Below are 19,560 nucleotides of genomic sequence, written 5' to 3'. Positions count from 1 at the left end.
TAAGGGCTAGCAAATCATTTATTGCAAGTACATTGCAGACTCACAGTTCAGTTGATTCACAACTTAAACTGACAGTCGTGGCCTCTCCCTTGCAATCTTGCACAGTGACTGATTCACATCCAAGCATCCGGGGTTTTATAGTCCTTCCCCCACAGGAAGGGGCGTTACCTTCATCGCGGTGATTGACAGACGGGAGGACTAATCAGCTGATCTCAAGGTTTTTTAAACGCTCATAACTTTTATATTTTTCATCTACGGGAAAAATCCTCGGGGCTGGCTCAGCGGAGGAGGACTGTGAGTAAGATGGTCAAAAATCATAGCGATATATGGTAGCATTTTTTCTAAAATCAATATAAAGAGCAGATAGGAAGTGGTCAACATGACACTTTTAATTATATAGATACTCCGAACCAGAAAAGGGGAATGTGTTTCCCTCCAGATATACCACCCTTAAGAGATAGAGTATAAGCTAAGGTAGACACAAAATGCTGGAGTAACTCAGCGGGTGAGGCAGCATCTATGGAGAAAAGGAATTGGCGACGTTTTGCGTCGAGACCCTTCTTCAGAGTATAAGCTTGATATTTTGTCACCAAAGTGGAAAGATGTGGAAGCCGTAATAAGGCGTGCAAAGGCCCCAGGGCCGAATGCAGTCCCTTACCGAGTATATAAAAGTCCACCTGATGTGCTGAGATTCTTGTGGAAGCTCTTGCAAATAGTTTGGGAGAAGCAGTTCATTCCAGGGTTTGGTCTAGAGCTGGGGGATTTTTCATTCCCAAGGAAAAAGAGTCTTCAGAGTTTAGGCCTATATGTCTCCTAAATGTAGAAGGCAATATTTTCTTTAGCATAGAGGCACAGAGGCTGGCAAGCAGCTTAAGGGCCTGTGCCACTTTCACGACCTAATTCACAACCTCTGCCGAGTTTGCCCTTGACTCATACTCGCAGGATGGTCATCACGAGGTCGTGGAGGTCGTAGGTAGGTCGTAGCAGGCCGTGATGCTAGTCGTAGGTACTCGTGACATCAAGTAGGTCGGGGTATTTGTCCACGAGTAAAAAAGGTTGTGAATTATGTGGTGAAAGTGTGACAGGCCCTTAAGAAAGGATGTTACTGATGGGTTAGAATGGATGGAGAAGTTAGAGCTTCCATGCAAGCTGAAGTTGTGGAGTTTGCCATCTGGGCTATTCCCCGAGTTGATGTGGCCATTGACAGTACATGAGGTGCCAATTTGTCAGGTGGAAATGTTACAGGGATTGGTTAGTTCATATATTAGGGAATGGTTCAGAGTTCCACGGTGTCTCAGTAATGTGGCTTTATATGGGAAAGGTAATCTTCATTTACCATTGTTTAGCATAACAGGAGTTTAAGTGTGCTAGGGTGAGGTTAGAGTTGAAATTATTAGGGAATAAAGGGCCTGTCCCACGAGCATGCGACCTGCATGCGGCAAGCGCGACCTAAAGGGCCGGTCCCACCAGCATGCGCCTGCATGCGGCAAGCGCGACCTAACGTGGTTACCTTAGCTAGTAATCTGGTGCCAAGTGCAACTAGAGGGAGGAAGTGGAACTCAAAGCAGGCAGTAGAAGAAGCACAAGCAGCTGTGAGGCAGACAGACATTGTTGGTAGGGTGCAGCAAGGGAAAGAAGGCTTAGGGCTCAGCACAAGGAAACCACTGTGGAGTAAGGCAGGTCCCACAGAGACGAGGAAATTGGTTGTCGAGGAGGAAGCAGTGAGATGTTTAAGGGCAGTAGCTCAGGTTAAGCAGGGACAGTGGATGAATTGGCAAAGTGTAGAAAGAGGAGGTTTAGCTGGAGGGACCTGTGGTGCATTCAGGCAGGTCGTGTAAGTTTCCTTACGAGGGCTATTTATGATGTGCTGCCATCACCGCAGAACCTCAAACACTGGGTCCCTTGTGTTCAGAGGGCATATTTTGTCAAGATGTAGGACATTTAGAAAATCCCGGTGAGCACATGTAAACTCCACACAGACAGCACCTGAGGTCAGGATCGATCCTGGGTCTATGTTGCTGTGAAGCACCAGCTCTACCAGTGGAGTACACCCTAACTGAAGTATAGGGCGGCACAGTGGCGCAGCTGCCTCACAGCACCAGGGACCCAGGCTCGATCCTGACGACGAGTGCTGTCTTTGCGGAGTTTGCATGTTCTGCCCGGGTTCCCTCCGGGTGCTCCGGTTTCCTCCTCCATCCCATAGTTTGTAGGTTAATCGGCTCTCTGTACATTGCCCCTAGTGTGTAGGGAGTGGATGAGAAAGCGGGATGATATAGAACTAGTGTGAACGGGAGATCGATGGTCACAGTGAACTGGGCGGGCTGAAGGGCCTGGTTCCACGTGGTCTCACTAAATTAGATCTCTAAAACCAAATACCCACATGGACCCTCGGTTCATATCTTTGCTCCTCCTAGAAATCCAACAGTCACAGGGTTTACCAGTCGAGAAACAGGCCCTTTCTCCCAACATGCCCATGGTTTCAAATACGCCCATTGAATCTCCACTTTGTTTTCAGACAATTTGAAGGAGCATCTGTGTGGGGAAGGAACTGCAGATATACCGAAGATAGACACAAAATGCTGGAGTAACTCAGCGGGAGAGGCGAACATGGATAGGTGTTGTTTTACGCTTCTTCAGACTGAAAGTAAAGAGGGATATGGGGGAACTAGAGGTAGAAAAACGTACCCACCCGCTGTACAGCAACTCACAATTTCCATACTGAGCTCCAATGGTCGTGTCTGTAGATGAGACCAAGTACATGAGACCAAGTCATTACATTGTACGCACAAACAATATAATTGCTGAGAGCTTCCTTTAGATGAGTTGAGGTCCTGGATTATTTCAGGAGGTGGATTAGAGTCCTGCGCAGTTGTGATCACTGAGTCTGCGTCGACTAGCAATCACTCTGCAAATTAGCACTAGAAAGTAAGCATGCAGGTACAGCAGGCAGTGATGAAAGCCTTTATAACAAGAGGAATCGAACATAGGAGCAAAGAGGTCCTTCTGCAGTTGTACAGGGCCCTAGTGAGACCACACCTGGAGTATTGTGTGCAGTTTTGGTCCCCTAATTTGAGGAAGGACATTCTTGCTATTGAGGGAGTGCAGAGTAGGTTTACAAGGTTAATTCTCGGGATGACGGGGCTGTCATATGCTGAGAGCATGGAGCAGCTGGGCTTGTACACTCTGGAGTTTAGAAGGATGAGAGGAGATCTCATTGAAACATATAAGATTGTTAAGGGTTTGGGCACGCTAGAGGCAGGAAACATGTTCCCGATGGTAGGGGAGTCCAGAACCAGGGGCCACAGTTTAAGAATAAGGAGTAAACCATTTAGAACGGAGATGAGGAAACACTTTTTCTCACAGAGAGTGGTGAGTCTGTGGAATTCTCTGCTTCAGTGGAGGCAGGTTCTCTGGATGCAGGTGGAGGCAGGTTCTCTGGATGCTTTCAAGAGAGAGCTAGATAGGGCTCTTAAAAATAGTGGAATCAGGGGATATGGGGAGAAGGCAGGAACGGGGTACTGATTGGGGATGATCAGCCATGATCACATTGAATGGCGGTGCAGACTCGAAGAGCCGAACGGCCTACTCCTGCACCTATTGTCTATTGTCTATTGTCTATCCTATGCACTAGGGGCAATTTACAATTTACAGTAACCAAACTTGTAAGTCTTTGGAGTGTGGGATGACACCGGAGCACCTGGGAAAAACCCACGAGGTCACGGGGAAAACGTTCAAACTCTGTACAAAGAGCACCTATTGCCGGGATCGAACCCAGGTCTCTGGCGCTGTTAGGCTATGCCACTGTGCCGCCCAAAACTCTATGACGCCATGACTCCACGGCTAAAGCATTAAAACATGCTGAACGTTTTTTGCCAGCTGACAAAATGTTCACAAATGTTCGCACTTCAGAACAGATTAATGGCTTAAAGAACTAATAAAACACAACAAAACACTTCAAAAGACCTAAAAATCCTGCTAAGTACTTCTAAAAATGTTTAAGCACCACAATAAATCTCAGTTAACAATCCTCGAAGGTAGGTTTAGTGGGCCGAATTGCCCCCAGCAGAGGAGAAAGTGTCAACGGGTGATCAATGGTCAGCATGGACTCGGTGGGCCGAAGGGCCTGTTTCCATGCTGAATCTCTGAACTAAACTAAACTAAGTTTAGTGCTAATCTTGCAGATCATCAAGACATCACTGTTCAAAAGGGAACTGCAGATGCTGGAATATCGAAGGTACACAAAATTGCTGGGGAAACTCAGCGGGTGCAGCAGCATCTATGGAGCGAAGGAAATAGGTGACGTTTTGGGCTGAAACCCTTCTTCAGACGAAGGGTTTCGGCCCGAAACGTCGCCTATTTCCTTCGCTCCATAGATGCTGCTGCACCCGCTGAGTTTCCCCAGCAATTTTGTGTACCATCAAGACATCACTGATTGAGGGAGATTTGTGTACAAATTGACTGCTGTGGACCCTGCATTAGAGCAACAAACTTTAGTTACTGTAGGTCATAAGGTCATAAGTGATCGGATGAGGATTCTGTTATAGTGACCTCTCTGAAGACGACGTACGCAGAAGTAAGAAGAAGAAGAAGAAGAGAAGACAGAAGGAAGAAGAAGAAGAAGACGAAGAAGAAGACGAATCAGAAGCCTACTCATCCTCATCCTCCTCATCATCCTCCTCATCATCATCCTCCTCCTCCTCTTCCTCCTCCTCCTCCTCCTCCTCCTCCTCCTCCTTCTTCTTCTTCTTTCTAGATCAAGGGTGGACATCCAGGCCAGGACAGCATCAGTTACTGGGTGGATGCCTTTGATGCCCCCAGGGAAAAGCCTCAGTGAGCAGTCATTCATGATGTATGGGATGGTCTGGTCAGGATTCTGTTCCATTCTGTTTTGCAGTTTTTTGCACAATTCGCAAGCATCGCCGCTTCTCATTTCACTGCACATCTCGTATGCGTATGTGATGAATAAACTTGACTTGAAAACGTTTTGGTTGCAAGATATGCAGTCAGAGAAAATACCCCACGTGATTACAATCAAGCCGTCCACAGTGCACGGATACAGGATAAAGGGCATAACATTTAGTGCAAGATAAAGTCCAGTAAAGTCTGATTCAAAATAGTTTGAGGGTCCCCAATGAAGTAGATGGAAGGTCAGCACCACACTCGAGCTGGAGACAGGACAGTCCAGTTGCCTGATAACAGCTGAGAAGTAACAGTCCATGAAAGTGGTTTGGAAAGGTTTTGAGGGAAATGGGCCGAATGCACCTTCAATCAGACTTCATCTTGGACTAAATGTTGTAGGTTCTATCCCTATTTGCATACTGTGGACGGATGATTGTAATCAAGTACAGTTTTTGTTTGACACAGAAGCGTTTCATTGTACCTCGGTACAGGTGACAATAAAACAAACTGAACTACACTGGGGATACTGTGGATAGGGTGAGCTGTTTTAAATACCTGGGAGTCCACATCTCTGAGGATCTGACATGGACATCACACGCTGCAGCACTCGTGAGTAAGGCAAGGCAGCACCTTTACCATCTCAGGCAATTGAGGAAATTCAGAGTGTCTCCGAGGATCCTCCAGTGCTTCTACTCAGCGACTGTGGAAAGCATCTTGTCCGGAAATATTACAATCTGGTTTGGGAACTGCTCTGCCCAGGACAAGAAGGTTCTGCAGAGAGTAGTGCGTTCGGCCGAACGCACTATGGGAACTTCACTCGCCCCCCTGCAGGAACTATACATCAGGAGATGCAACTCCAGAGCCAATAAGATCATGGGAGACCCCTTCCACCCCTGCAACGGACTGTTCCAGCTGCTACGGTCAGGCAAACGCCTCCGTTGCCATGCGGTGAGAACGGAGAGGTTGAGAAGGAGTTTCTTCCCAGAGACCATTAGGACTGTAAACTATCTCACCAGGGACTAACCTTACTGATTTTTTTTTAAATTGCTGTTTTTTTCCCTTTTTCCTTCCGCGCACAATATTTAATATGTAAAAGAATATGTGATTCTGTCCCATTGTGTTTGTAGTTTGTTTGATTTTGTCCATGAGCATTGCCACTTTTCATTTCACTGCACATCTCGTTTGTGTATGTGACGAATAAACTTGACTTGATATAGATGGGGCATCGTGGTCGGCATGGACATGTTAGGTCGAAGGGCCTTTTTCCGTGCTGGATAACACCATGAGTCTATGACTACATTCCGGAAAGCTTAGCAAGGTGGTGCAGCGGTAGAGTTGCTGCCTTACAGCGCCAGAGACCAGGGATTGATCCTGACTACGGATGCCGTCTGTACAGAATTTGCACGTTATCCCCCGTAAATGCGTGGGCTTCCTCCGGGTGCTCCGGTTACTTCCCACACGCCAAAGACTTGCGTGTTTGTAGGTTAATTGGCCTCCATAAATGTTCCCTAGTGTGCAGGAGAGAACTGGCGTTGGTCAGCGTGGACCTGGTGGGCCGAAGGGCCTTTTTTCCCCATGCTGTATCTCTAAGCTAAACTGAACAAAAGTGCTCTCTCGGCTCTGAACTGTTTCTGTATGAACTGAGACTGCAAAATGCACTGTGGAAATGCGCGAATGTGTTCTGAAAGCCTTCCAGCAATTTTATTTTACATTGGATAGGAATTGTTGTGTTTCCTCGATTCAACAATGACTGAGACGACTTAACCTTGTACATTATGTATGACCTCGTGGTCATCCTTGTACAGCCGCAATCAATTAATGGCTAGTTACCCATCCAGCTATCATGAGCAATGAGGCACAATTTCCCAGCATCCTACTCATTGTAGTCTAGCTGTGGTCGATACTGGAGTCAATGTCACCCAATACAAACTGCCTGTGATGGAGAAAGATGCAGCCAGCTATATACGCTCTGCCAACGAGAAGGTGCTTTGGCTGAAGCTCTCAGCGATTTAATTTGTTGCAATTCCAAAGTAATTCTGGTATTCGTGGAGTCAAAGAGGGACATAGCACAGACTTTAGACTTTGGACTGTAGAGATACAGCATGGAAACAGGCCACTTGGTCCACTGAGTCTGCCCGTACACTAGCATTGTCCTACACACTTGGGGCAATTTACAATTTACAGAAGCCACATTAACACCACCCTACGCACACTAGGGATAATTTTACATTTATACCAAGCCAGTTAACCTACAAACCTGCTCGTCTTTGGAGTGGGGGAGGAAACCGAAGCACCCGGAGAAAACCCACGCAGGTCACGGGGAGAACCTGCAAACTCCGTGCAGACAGGACCCGTAGTCAGGATCGAACCCGGGTCTCTGGCGCTGTGAGGCAGCAACTCTACCGCTGCACCAGCGTGCCACACCACTGGAGGCCCTTCAGCACCCTCTTACCTAGGCTAGCCCATTATGCGAGTTTTTCCCATTCCCTCACATGTTTCCCAACCACAACAGCATCAGTTCAGGATAGAACATAGACCATTACAGAAGATCACAGAGTGCCGGAGTAACTCAACGGGTCAGGCAGCATCTGTGGAGAACATGGATAGGTGACGTTTCACAGAGTGCCGGAGTAACCCAGGGGTCAGGCAGCATCTGTGGAGAACATGGATAGGTGACGTTTCACAGAGTGCCGGAGTAACCCAGGGGTCAGGCAGCATCTCTGGAGAACATGGATAGGTGACGTTTCACAGAGTGCTGGGGTAACTCAGCGGGTCAGGCAGCATCTGTGGAGAACATGGATAGGTGACGTTTCTGGTCACAGAGAGTGGTGAATCTCTGGAATTATCTGCCACAGAATGTAGTTGAGGCCAGTTCATTGGCTATATTTAAGAGGAAGTTAGATGTGGCCCTTATGGCTACCGGATCAGAGGGTATGGGGAGAAGGCAGGTACAGGATACTGAGTTGGATGATCAGCCATGATCATATTGAATGGCGGTGCAGGCTCGAAGGGCCGAATGGCCTACTCCTGCACCTATTTTCTATGTTTCTATGTTTCTATGAGCCTTCCTCAGACTGTTCCTTGTTCCTAAGTAGAACATCACTGCACAGCAACAGTCCCTTCAGCCCACAATGTCCATGCCGTACATAACGCCAAGTTAAACTAATCTCCTCTCCCTGCACGTGATCCATATCCCTCCATTCCCTGCATCGCCATGCGCCTATCCAAAAGCCCAGATAAACAGGATATGATAAAAAAAAAAGGTTTACAATGATACGAGGCCAATGCAGGCAGGTGGGACTGGTATAGATAGGGAGGCACAGTGGCACAGTGGTAGAGTTGCTGCCTTACAGCACCAGAGACTCAGGTTCCACCCTGACTACTGGTGCTGTGTGTACGGAGTTTGTCCGTTCTCCCCGTGACCACGTGGGTTTTCTCCGGGTGCTCTGGTTTCCTCCCACACTCCAAAGACGTGCAGGTTTGCAGGTTAATTGGCTTTTGTAAATTATAAATTGACCCTAGCGTGTGTAGGGTAGTGTTAGTGTGCGGGGTCATACAGCATGTAAGCAGGCCCTTCGGCCCATCTCATCCATGCCGGACGATACCCCATCTACCGCTAGTCCCACCTGCCCGTGTTTGGCCCATGTCACTCTAAATCCTTCCTATTCATGTACCTGTCCAAGTGCCCTTTAAATGCCGTTATTGAATCTGCCTCAACTACCTCCTCTGGCAGCTCGTTGCATACACCTACCACCCTCTGGAAAAGGTGTCCCTCAGATTCCTATTAATCTCTCCGCTCGCACCTTAAACTGAAGTCCACTGTTTTTTTTTTATTCCTGTACCCTGGGTACAAGACTGTACATTCACTCTATCTATTCCCATCATGATTTCACACATCTCGGTAAGATCACCCCTCAGCTTCCTAGAAACATAGAAACATAGAAAATAGGTGCATTTGGCCCTTCGAGCCAGCACCGCCATTCATTGTGATCATTGCTGATCATCCACAATCAGTAACCCATGCCTGCTTTCTCCCCATACCCCTTGATTGCATTAGCCCCCAGAGCTCTATCCAAATGCCCCTGTCCCACTTAGGAAAACTGAACGGAAACCTCTGGAGACTTTGCGCCACACCCAAGGTTTCCGTGCAGTTCCCGGAGGTTTTTGTCAGTCTCCCTACCTGCTTCCACTGCCTGCAACCTCCGGCAACCACCTGCAACCTCCGGGAACCGCACGGGACAGGGACATAACCCTCTTTTAAATTCATCCAGTGAAATGGCCTCCACTGCCTTCAGTGGCAGAGAATTCCACAAATTCACAATTCTCTGGGTGAAAAAGTTTTTTCTCATCTCAGTTTTAAATGGCCTACCCTTTATTCTTAGGCTGTGGCCCCTGGTTCTGGACTTGCCCATCATTGGGAACATTTTTGAGCCAGCACCGCCATTCAATGTAATCATGGCTGATCATCCCCAATCAGTACCCCGTTCCTGCCTTCTCCCCATATCCGCAATCTTGAAGAGCCCTATCTAGCTCTCTCTTGAAAGTATCCAGAAAACTGGCCTCCACTGCCCTCTGAGGCAGAGAATTCCACAGACTAACAACTCGCTGTGTGAAAAAGTGTTTCCTCATCTCCGTTCTAAATGGCTTACCCCTTATTCTTAAACTGTGGCCCCTGGTTCTGGACTCCCCCAACATTGGGAACATGTTTCCTGCCTCTAGCGTGTCCAAACCCTTAATAATCTTATATGTTTCAATAAGATGCCCTCTCACCCTCCTAAATTGCAGAGTATACAAGCCCAACCGCTCCATTCTCTCAGCATATGACAGTCCTGCCATCCCGGGAATTAACCTTGTGAACCTACGCTGCACTCCGTCAATAGCAAGAATGTCCTTCCTCAAATTAGGGGACCAAAACTCCTCTGCCTATACATAATCGATATTTCCATTCCGTACATACCCACGTGCCAATATAAAGTCCTCTGTAGATGCACAGAGTCTTTTGCCCAGAGTAGGGGAATCGAGGACCAGAGGACATATGTTTAAGGTGAAGGGGGAAAGATTTAATAGGAATCTGAGGTGTAACATTTTCACACAAAGTGTGGTGGGTGTATGGAACAAGCTGCCAGAGGAGGTAGTTGAGGCTGGGGCTATCCCAACGTTTAAGAAACAGTTAGACAGGTACAAGGATAGGACAGGTTTGGAGGGATATGGATCAAAGTGGGCAGGTTGGACTAGTGCAGTTGGGACATGTTGGCCAGTGTTGAGCATGTTGGGCCGAAGGGCCTGTTTCCGCGCGGTATCTTGAAACCAAACTAAACTGATTGGAGATGGGAGGTGAAATTAAGGAAGGAGAAGGGAGGTAAATGCGGGACAAAGCCTGGCAAGAGTTTGATATTGGTCTGCTAAATGCACTTTCTTTTAGCTCTGCATTCAACACTATTGTGCCAGAGCTACTACACTCCAAACTTTCCGAGTTGACTGTGCCTGAACCTCTCTGTCGGTGGATCAGCAACTTTCTGACGGACAGGAAGCAGCATGTGAGGCTGGGAAAGCACATCTCGGACCCGCAGACCATCAGCATAGGGGCACCGCAAGACTGCGTACTCTCTCCTCTCCTCTCTCTACACCAACGACTGCACCTCCACAGACACCTCTGTCAAGCTTCTCAAGTTTGCGGACGACACAACCCTCATTGGACTGATCCAGGATGGGGAGGAATCTGCCTACAGACAGGAAGTGTCACAGCTGGCGTCCTGGTGCCATCGCAACAACCTGGAGCTCAATGCTCTTAAGAGAGTGGAATTAATTGTAGACTTTAGGAGAGCTCACCCTCCCCTCCCCCCACTCACCTTCAACAACACCACAGTCACATCTGTGGAGTTTTTTAAGTTGCTGGGAACCATCATCTCCAAGGACCTTAAATGGGGGGCCACCATCGACTCCACAGTCAAAAAGGCCCAACAGAGGATGTACTTCCTGCAGCAGCTGAGGAAGCACAATTTGCCACAGGCAATGATGGTCCAATTCTACACGGCCATCGTAGAGTCTGTCCTCACCTTCTCCATCATGGTCTGGTTTGGCTCAGCCACCAAGCACGACATCCGGAGGCTGCAGCGAATCGTCCGATCTGCTGAGAAGGTTATTGGCTGCAACCTTCGCTCCATTGATGAACTGTACACTGCAAGGGCCAGGAAGCGAGCGGGTAAGATCATCTCTGACCCCTCTCACCCTGGCCACAAACTCTTTGAATCACTTCCCTCTGGAAGGCGACTCCGGACTGTCAAAGCTGCCACAGCCAGACATAAAAACAGCTTTTTTTCCACGAGCAGTAGCTCTATTCAATAACCAAAAGTCTGTAGCCTCCTTTTGCTCTGGTATTATATTTCATTCACATTTTTAAACTGTAATGTTTTATTATTAATGTTTTATGTTTTATTCTTAATTGTTACTGTATGTCGTGTTGTTACTTGCGGGCGGAGCACCAAGGCAAATTCCTTGTATGTGTACATACTTGGCCAATAAATGTATTAATCATTTATTTATTTATTTAATTGATTCATTCATTCATTCATTCATTCACGGCCCATATTTCATGCCTAAATTTATCGTGATTCTTAACCGAACAATTGACAGCGATTAACAAACATTTTGGTCTAAAACCAAGGAAGTCCTTGATCAATTTACGCAACATTTTTATTTTAGTTTAGAGATACAGCACAGAAAAAGGCCCTTTGGCCCACCGAGTCCGCACCGACCAGCGATTCCCGCACACTAACACTATCCAACACACACTGGGGACAATTTACATTTATACCAAGCCAATTAAGCTTGGGTGTGTGGGAGAAAGATCTCGGAGAAAAGCCACACGGTCACGGAGAAAAAATGTACAAACTCCGTGCAGACAGCGCCCGTAGCCGGGATCGAACCCGGGTCACCAGCGCTGTAAGTGCTGTAAGGCAGCAACTCTACCGTTGAGCAAATTAAACATCTTAAACTCTGGCTCAATATCCGTCAGACCATTTGTTTCTCCACGAGCGGTGACTCATAAATGCAAGATCTTGCTTCTGTTGTACCAAAATACAAACACGATAATATCTGTATGGGTCACCCAGGTCTATAATTATACAGAATGCCATTCCAATGCTGCATTTAGAACGTGTTACATGTCACAAGAGAAAATTATTTATTAGCATTCATACTTAGAGTCATGGACTCATAGAGTCATAGTCATTCAGCGTGGAAACAAGCCCTTTGGCCCAAATTGCCCATGTTGACCAACACGAGTTCCACTTGCCTGCCTTTGGTCCATATCTATAAAAACCTGGATGCAACATAACTTCCTCAAACTCAACAGCGATAAGACAGAATTCCTCCTCATAGGCTCCAAAGCCACACTCAGCAAAATCAATAACCCCACTCTCACCATCGGCGGCACCACTGTCTCCCCATCTCCCCAGGCCCGCAACCTTGGCGTGATCTTTGATTCCACCCTCTCCCTTGAGCCTCACATCCGCCATGTCATTAAAACCTCCTTCTTTCATCTCCGCAACATCGCCAAACTCAGACCCTCTCTCACACCGCCCGCTGCTGAAAGACTCATCCATGCCTTCATCAACTCCCGACTGGACTATTGCAACTCACTTCTCCTTGGCATCAGCTCCACCTACATCAACCGACTCCAACTGGTCCAGAACGCAGCCGCCCGACTCATCACTCACACCAAATCCTGGCATCACATCACTCCATATAACCATATAACCATATAACCATATAACAATTACAGCACGGAAACAGGCCATCTCGACCCTTCTAGTCCGTGCCGAACACATAATCTCCCCTAGTCCCATATACCTGCGCTCAGACCATAACCCTCCATTCCTTTCCCATCCATATAACTATCCAATCCAGAACTCCAGTCCTCAAACAACTTCACTGGCTTCCCATCTCCCACCGGATCACCTACAAAATCCTGGTCCTCACCTACAAAGCCCTCCACCATCTGCCCCCCCCATATCTCACTGACCTCCTCTCCCCCTACCAACCCTCACGGTCCCTCAGATCCACATCAGCCGGTCTCCTCTCCATCCACAAGTCCAACCTCCGCAGTTTTGGGGACAGAGCCTTCTCCAGGGCAGCTCCCAGGCTCTGGAACTCCCTCCCCCAACTGATCCGCAATTCCGTGTCCCTCTCCATCTTCCAGTCCCGCCCCAAGACCCATCTCTTCACCTCTGCCTATCCTTAGCCCCACGTCCCCGTCCCTTTTCATCTGTGCAATAATTGCCTCATACTGTGTTTGGTATTGAATTCTGTCTTTACTTTGTGTACTAGTCATGTCTCTACTATTTATTTCATTCCCCTTATGTGTTTTTCCTCTACATGCTCAATTTTTGTAAGGTGTCCTTGAGGCTCTTGAAAGGCGCCCATAAATAAAATGTATTATTATTATTATTATATCTCACTCAACCTGTCTGATCCATGTACCTATCCAAATGTAAAACCTCCCCCCCACCCCCCCCCCCCTCCCCTCTCCCCCCCCTCACTTTAAACCTATGGGAAGATAAATTAATCAATGGGGTGGCACAGCAGTAGAGTTGCTGCCTCACAGCGCCTGGGACCCAGGTTCAATCCTGACTTCAGGTGCTGCCTGTGTGTGGAGTTTGCACGCTCTCCCTGTGACCACGTGGGTCTCCTCCGGGTGCTCCGGTTTCCTCCCGCATTCCGAAGAAGTGCGGGTTTGTGGGTTAATTGGTTTCTGTGGAAAAAAAATGACCCCCTAGTGTGCAGGATGGCGCTAGTGTACGGGGCGATCGCTGGTCGGCGCGGTCTCGGAGGGCCGTTGGGCCGGTTTCCACGCGGAATCTCTCAACAAAACTAAACTAAAATAAAGGCAATTCTGGGGCTTAGACGGCAGTCGGTGAGGGGGCAGCCACCAGTATTGGGGGAGATTGGGGGAATAAAGAATGGTGGGGGGAGGGAAAGAAATGTGAGATCGGCTCAAACATAGAGGAGGTAGACAGTCAGAACCTTTTTCCCAGGATGGAAATCATAAGATCATAAGGACATAAGTGAAAGGAGTAGATTTAGGCCATTTGGTCCATCAAGTCTACTCCGCCGTTCAATCTATCTCTCCCTCCTAACCCCATTCTCCTGCCTTCTCCCCATAACCTCTGACACCCGTACCAATCAAGAAATATCAATACCTTATCATACTAGAGGGCACAGCTTTAAGGTGAGAGGGTAGACAGTTAGAACCTTTATTTCCCCCCAAGATGGAAATATCAAAGACGAGAAGGCACAGCTATAAGGTGAGAGGGGCAAAGTTTAAAGGAGATGTGCGGGGCAAGCTTTAATAGACAATAGACAATAGGTGCAGGAGTAGGCCATTCGGTCCTTCGAGCCAGCACTGCCTTTCAATGTGATCATGGCTGATCATCCCCAATCAGTACCCCGTTCCTGCCTTCTCCCCATATCCCCTGACTCCGCTATTTTTAAGAGCCCTATCTAGCTCTCTCTTGAAAGTATCCAGAGAACCGGCCTCCACCGCTCTCTGAGGCAGAGAATTCCACAGACTCGCCACTCTCTGTGAGAAAAAGTGTTTCCTCGTCTCCGTTCTAAATGGCTTACTCCTTATTCTTAAACTGTGGCCCCTGTGCTGGAGTAACTCAGCGGATCAGGCAGCATCTCTGGAGAACGTGGATATGGTGACCTTTCAGCTCAGAACCTTCTTTGCCCAGTCGGAAGAAGGGTCCCGACGTGAAAGTTGTCCCATCTCAGTCATTCCGTCTTTGGGTCAGTCTGGCAGAAGGTACAGAAGCTTGAAAGTGCGCACCACTAGATGCAGAAACAGCTTCTTCCCCACTGTTATCAGGTTTGTGAACGGTCCTTCCATAAGCTAGGGTACTGTCCGATTCACCTATACCCCATTGCGGACATTGGACTGTCTGTGGAACTGGTGCGCTACAATGCTGAGAACTATATTCTGCACTCTGTATCTTCCCCTTTGCTCTACCTGTTGTACTTGAGTTTGATTTTATTTTAATTATGCATAGTATTATCTAATTTGTTTAATTAGAAAGCAGTAAGAAGTGGGTGAGAAAGTGGAATAACAGTAATAATAATAATAATGGATGGGATTTATATAGCGCCTTTCTAATACTCAAGGCGCTTTACATAGTACTGGTGTGAACAGGTGATCGATGGTCAGAATGAACTAAGTGGGCAGAAGTGCCTGTGGGCAGAAGGGCCTGTTTCTATGCTGTATCTCTAAACTTCACTGAATCAAAACTTTTTCTTTTTATTAATATTTTGCGACCTAGTTAGATTACAGCTAACTTAAAGTGCCATTCCAATATGAACCCACCCCTGCTCTAAACCTTTCATATCCACGTACCTGACCAAACATCCTTCAAAATGTTGCTGTAGCACTTTCATCAACTACCTCTTCTGATAGCTCGTTCCAAATTACCACCACCCTCCATATACGAACTAAGACACAGAGTGCTGGAGTAACTCAGCGGGTCAGGCAGCATCTCTGGTGAAGATGGCTAGATGACATTTTGGGTCAGTACCCTTCTCCGGACTGAAGACGTTTCCTGACCTGAAATGTCACCTATCCATGTTCTCCACAGATGCTGCCTGGCCCGCTGAGTTACTCCAGCACTCTGTGAAACGTCACCTATCCATGTTCTCCACAGATGCTGCCTGACCCGCTGAGTTACTCCAGCACTCTGTGTCTCCTTCAGTCTGAACAAGGGTCCTGAAAGATCATCTCAATGGTTCAAAAGTTTAGTGGTGCTTTTATCATCACACATGCAATGAATTATTTTTCTTACAAACATTTCTTGCCATCCTCGATTATCAAGTGTACAGAAATAGTCTAGTGAGCCAGCAAGCAAGGCGCCATGTTTTGGCACCATTTTCAAAGTCCACACTCTGGTTCTTATGAGCAGTGTCTGTTCCAGGCGAGTCCCAGGCTTTTGCGGCCTCCAGCCATCTCGTTCCTTGGACATCACGCCCCTCTCCTCACCCCATCCACCTTTGTTCCCCTTGAGGGTGTGGTAGGTCAGACCCTGGTCCCCTCTCCACTCCCACCGGCCTCCATCCTCAATCCTCGCCCACTGGTGTCACCAGCTCTCACCTCCCACTCTCTGATCTTCAGGGGATGAGCATGGCTGGGGCATGCCGGGCGGGCTCCCCATTCCAAGCCAGCGGGCCGCCGGGTCCACCTTCTCCAGAGATGCTGCCTGACCCGTTGAGTTACTCCAGCACTTTGTGTCTTTCTTTTGTCAACCAGCGCAGCGGTAGAGTTTCTGCCTCACAGCGCCAGAGACCCCGATTCCATGGGTGCTGTCTGTACGGAGTTTGCATGTTCTCCCCATGACCGGCGTGGGTTTTCTCCGGGTGCTCCGGTTTCCTCCCACACTCCAACGACGTACAGGATTGTCGGTTAACTGGCATGGTATAAATGTAAAATTATCCCTAGTGTGCGTAGGGTAGTGTTAATGTACAGGGATCGCTGGTCGGTGGGCCGATGGGTCTGTTTCCACGCTGTATCTCTAAACTAAACTAAAGTGCCTGCCCACTTTCACGACCTAATTCACCACCTCTGCCGAGTTTGCCCTTGACTCATACTCGCAGCATGGTCGTCACGAGGTCGTAGGTAGGTCGTAGCAGGCCGTGATGCTAGTCGTAGGTACTCCTGGCATCAAGTAGGTTGGGGCGTTTTTCTAGTATGATGAAAAATGTCCACGAGTAAAAAAAGTCGTGAATTAGGTCGTGAAAGTGGGACAGGCCCTTAAGCATCCTCCATTCCTTGTTTCAACGCTGCGACTGCCATTTCTTGCGGGATGGAAAGCAAAGCAAAGGTCGCCTCCGATAAATAAATATGGTGTTTACTGAGCATCTATGCAGCGGGGCACTCTCTGAAAATGTCAACTCATTTGCAGGCGCACGAGGAATCAAAAATGAGCTTCGAGGAACCGGGCGGAAAATGACAAATTGGTAAAACTATCGAGCCTTGCAAGGAACTATCCGGGGCGAGTTTTATGTTTGTGTCAGGTTACAGTTATGAAGTGTCGGGGGGTGTGACGGCCAGTTGAAGTCGGCCGCATTACGAGCCCTCGCTTTCAGATGGGCTGAGATTTATACATGTGGCCACAATGACAAGAGTGGTGAGACTGAAGTAAAGGGGGAGATTTATACCTTTGAGTAGCACGATATCCTGCAAGTCGTTTAGACACCTGCGCCACATTCTGCGGCCTCGTAGAGTTAGGTCGGTCATTAAGGGATGAATTATTGGGGGCCATATAATGTGGAGTTGTGCTTAATAGGATTGAGGTTGAAAACGTTAGAGATTTATTTAACTTAGCCATCAGAGTCAAGGAATCTCCATCCGAATGAGTTCAATGTTATACTGCAACTGGGAAGTAATAACATAGCAAAAATATCCATCTCTGGATACATTACATTTTCAAGTCAATTTGAAGGTGTCTAGGAATTGTTTTTGTTAATACATCTTTTTTTAAATATTGAATGGGTAGCTTATTGCAAACAGTGAACCGATCGATCCTGCGATGCTCGGCACATTGTTTATCGTTCTTACTCATAAAACATTGCCACAAGACTTTAGACTTTAGACTTCAGAGACACAGCGTGGAATACAGGCCCTTCGGCCCGCCAAGTCTGTGCCGACCAGCGATCACCTCATTTACCAGTTTTATTCTACACATACTAAGGACAATTTACAAGTTGCAAAGGTCAATGAACCTACAAGCCTGCATGTCTTTCGGGGTGTGGGAGGAAACCGGAGCTCCTGGTGAAAACCCACACGGTCACGGGGAGAACGTGCAAACTCCGTACAGACAGTACCGTATCAGGATGGAACCTGTGCCAATGTGCAGCCCCCTACATGGTTTTTTGAAGTGGGAGGGAAATCGGTGGGGGGGGGGGAGCAGTGGAGGGGGGGGGAGGAGTGGGAGGGGGAGGGGGGCAGGGGGCGAGGGGGAAGGGGGGAGGGGGGACGGGAGTACGGGAGGAGGGGGGGGGAGGGGGAGGTGGAGGGGGGCAGGGGGCGAGGGGGGAAGGGAGGAGGGGGACGGGAGTACGGAGGAGGGGGGGAAGGGGGAGGGGGAAGGGGGGAGGGGGGAGGGGGGAAGGGGGGGGGGGGACGGGAGTATGGGATGAGTGGTGGGGAGGGGTGGAAATGACACAAATCCCATGCTGGATGCTGGATTCTTGTGTAAAACATAAAGTGCTGGAGGAACTCAATGGGTCAGGCAGCATCTGAGGGGGGAATGGACAGGCGATTTTCTTTGGGTCCAAAGAGAGCATGGGAACTCCACACAGACAGCAACAGGGCTGAGGATCGAACTTGGGCTTCTGAATCTGTGAATCGGCATTGTGCCTGGATTCTAGAAACAAGGAACTGCAGATGCTAGTTTGTAAAAAAAAGTTGCAAAGTGCCTGAGTTACTCAGCGGGGCAGGTGGTATCCCTGGAGAACATGGATAGGTGACGCTTGGGTCTGATCCCTTCTTCAGACTGTTAAGAGCAACAGGAATCAAAGCTGGGGGGGGGGGGGGGGGGAGCAGTGAGGCAGGGTCCCACAGAACTCCTGTCAGAGAGAGGAGGAGAACTTCAAATTAGGCTAGACTCTGAAAGCTGGAGTAACTCAGCAGGACTGGCAACAGGATCAACAAACTCATCAGGAAGGCCGGCTCCGTCCTGGGGGCGGAGTTGGAGTTGGATTCACGGGAGGTTGGTCTTGGAGGGGAGGATGCTCCTCAAACTGCGGAGCTTCCTGGACAATACAGTTCACCCCCTCCATGACACACTGGTCAACCTGAGGAACACCTTCAGCAACAGACTGGTTCCATCAAGATGCAGCACATAGGAGTGGTAGCGGTGTGGAACGAGCTTCCAGTGGAAGTGGTGGAGGCAGGTTCGTTGGTATCATTTAAAAATAAATTGGACAGGCATATGGATGAGAAGGGAATGGAGGGTTATGGTATGAGTGCAGGCAGGTGGGGCTAAGGGAAAATAATTGTTCGGTATGGACTTGTAGGGCCGAGATGGCCTGTTTCCGTGCTGTAATTGTTATATGGTTATATGGTTAGCACAGAACGCCACAGGAGATCCTTCTTCCCTGTGGCTATCACACTGTACAACTCCCCCTTCTGTCATGAGGTAGACTGAGACTGACACACAGCATTTGACCAGGTAGAATGGCCATATTTATTTTCGGTGATGGAAAAATTTCAACTAGGAGAGAAGTACTGTACATGGGTTAAATTGTTATATTCTAATCCAACAGCTAGAATATTAACAAACAAAATGTTATCAACTAAATTTAATCTCTCTAGAGGCTGTAGACAAGGATGCTCACTATCCCCACTATTATTTGCTCTTGCAATCGAACCCCTAGCAGAAAGCGTTAGAAACCATCCAGGAATATTTGGATACAATACTAGAGACACAAGGAATAAAATCTCCTTATATGCAGATGATATACTAATATATATTACAAAATTAGAAACTAGTATTCCAAACCTATTAAATCTAATAACTCAATTTGGTCAGTTTTCGGGATATAGAATTAATTGGAATAAAAGCGAAATCATGCCAATAACAAAATTCAATTTACATACAATACGACAATCCCCTT

At 47.9% G+C, this 19,560-nt stretch overlaps 1 long non-coding RNA gene across 1 annotated transcript; it reads right to left on the bottom strand.

The window, feature by feature from the left end:
* Positions 1-1,544: 1,544 nt before the first annotated feature.
* On the bottom strand, positions 1,545-18,210 carry LOC116972799. Its single transcript, XR_004411881.1, has 5 exons — positions 18,198-18,210; positions 5,804-5,811; positions 2,451-2,455; positions 2,052-2,056; positions 1,545-1,639 (listed from the first exon to the last, which is right to left on the bottom strand). It is a non-coding gene; the product is annotated as an uncharacterized LOC116972799 (long non-coding RNA).
* Between the last annotated feature and the right edge of the window lie 1,350 nt (positions 18,211-19,560).

This window comes from Amblyraja radiata, chromosome 5, assembly GCF_010909765.2.
Source record: "Amblyraja radiata isolate CabotCenter1 chromosome 5, sAmbRad1.1.pri, whole genome shotgun sequence".
NCBI lineage: Eukaryota > Metazoa > Chordata > Chondrichthyes > Rajiformes > Rajidae > Amblyraja > Amblyraja radiata.
Note: the sequence above shows the minus strand (reverse complement) of the source record. Positions and strands in the feature narration are given on the sequence as shown.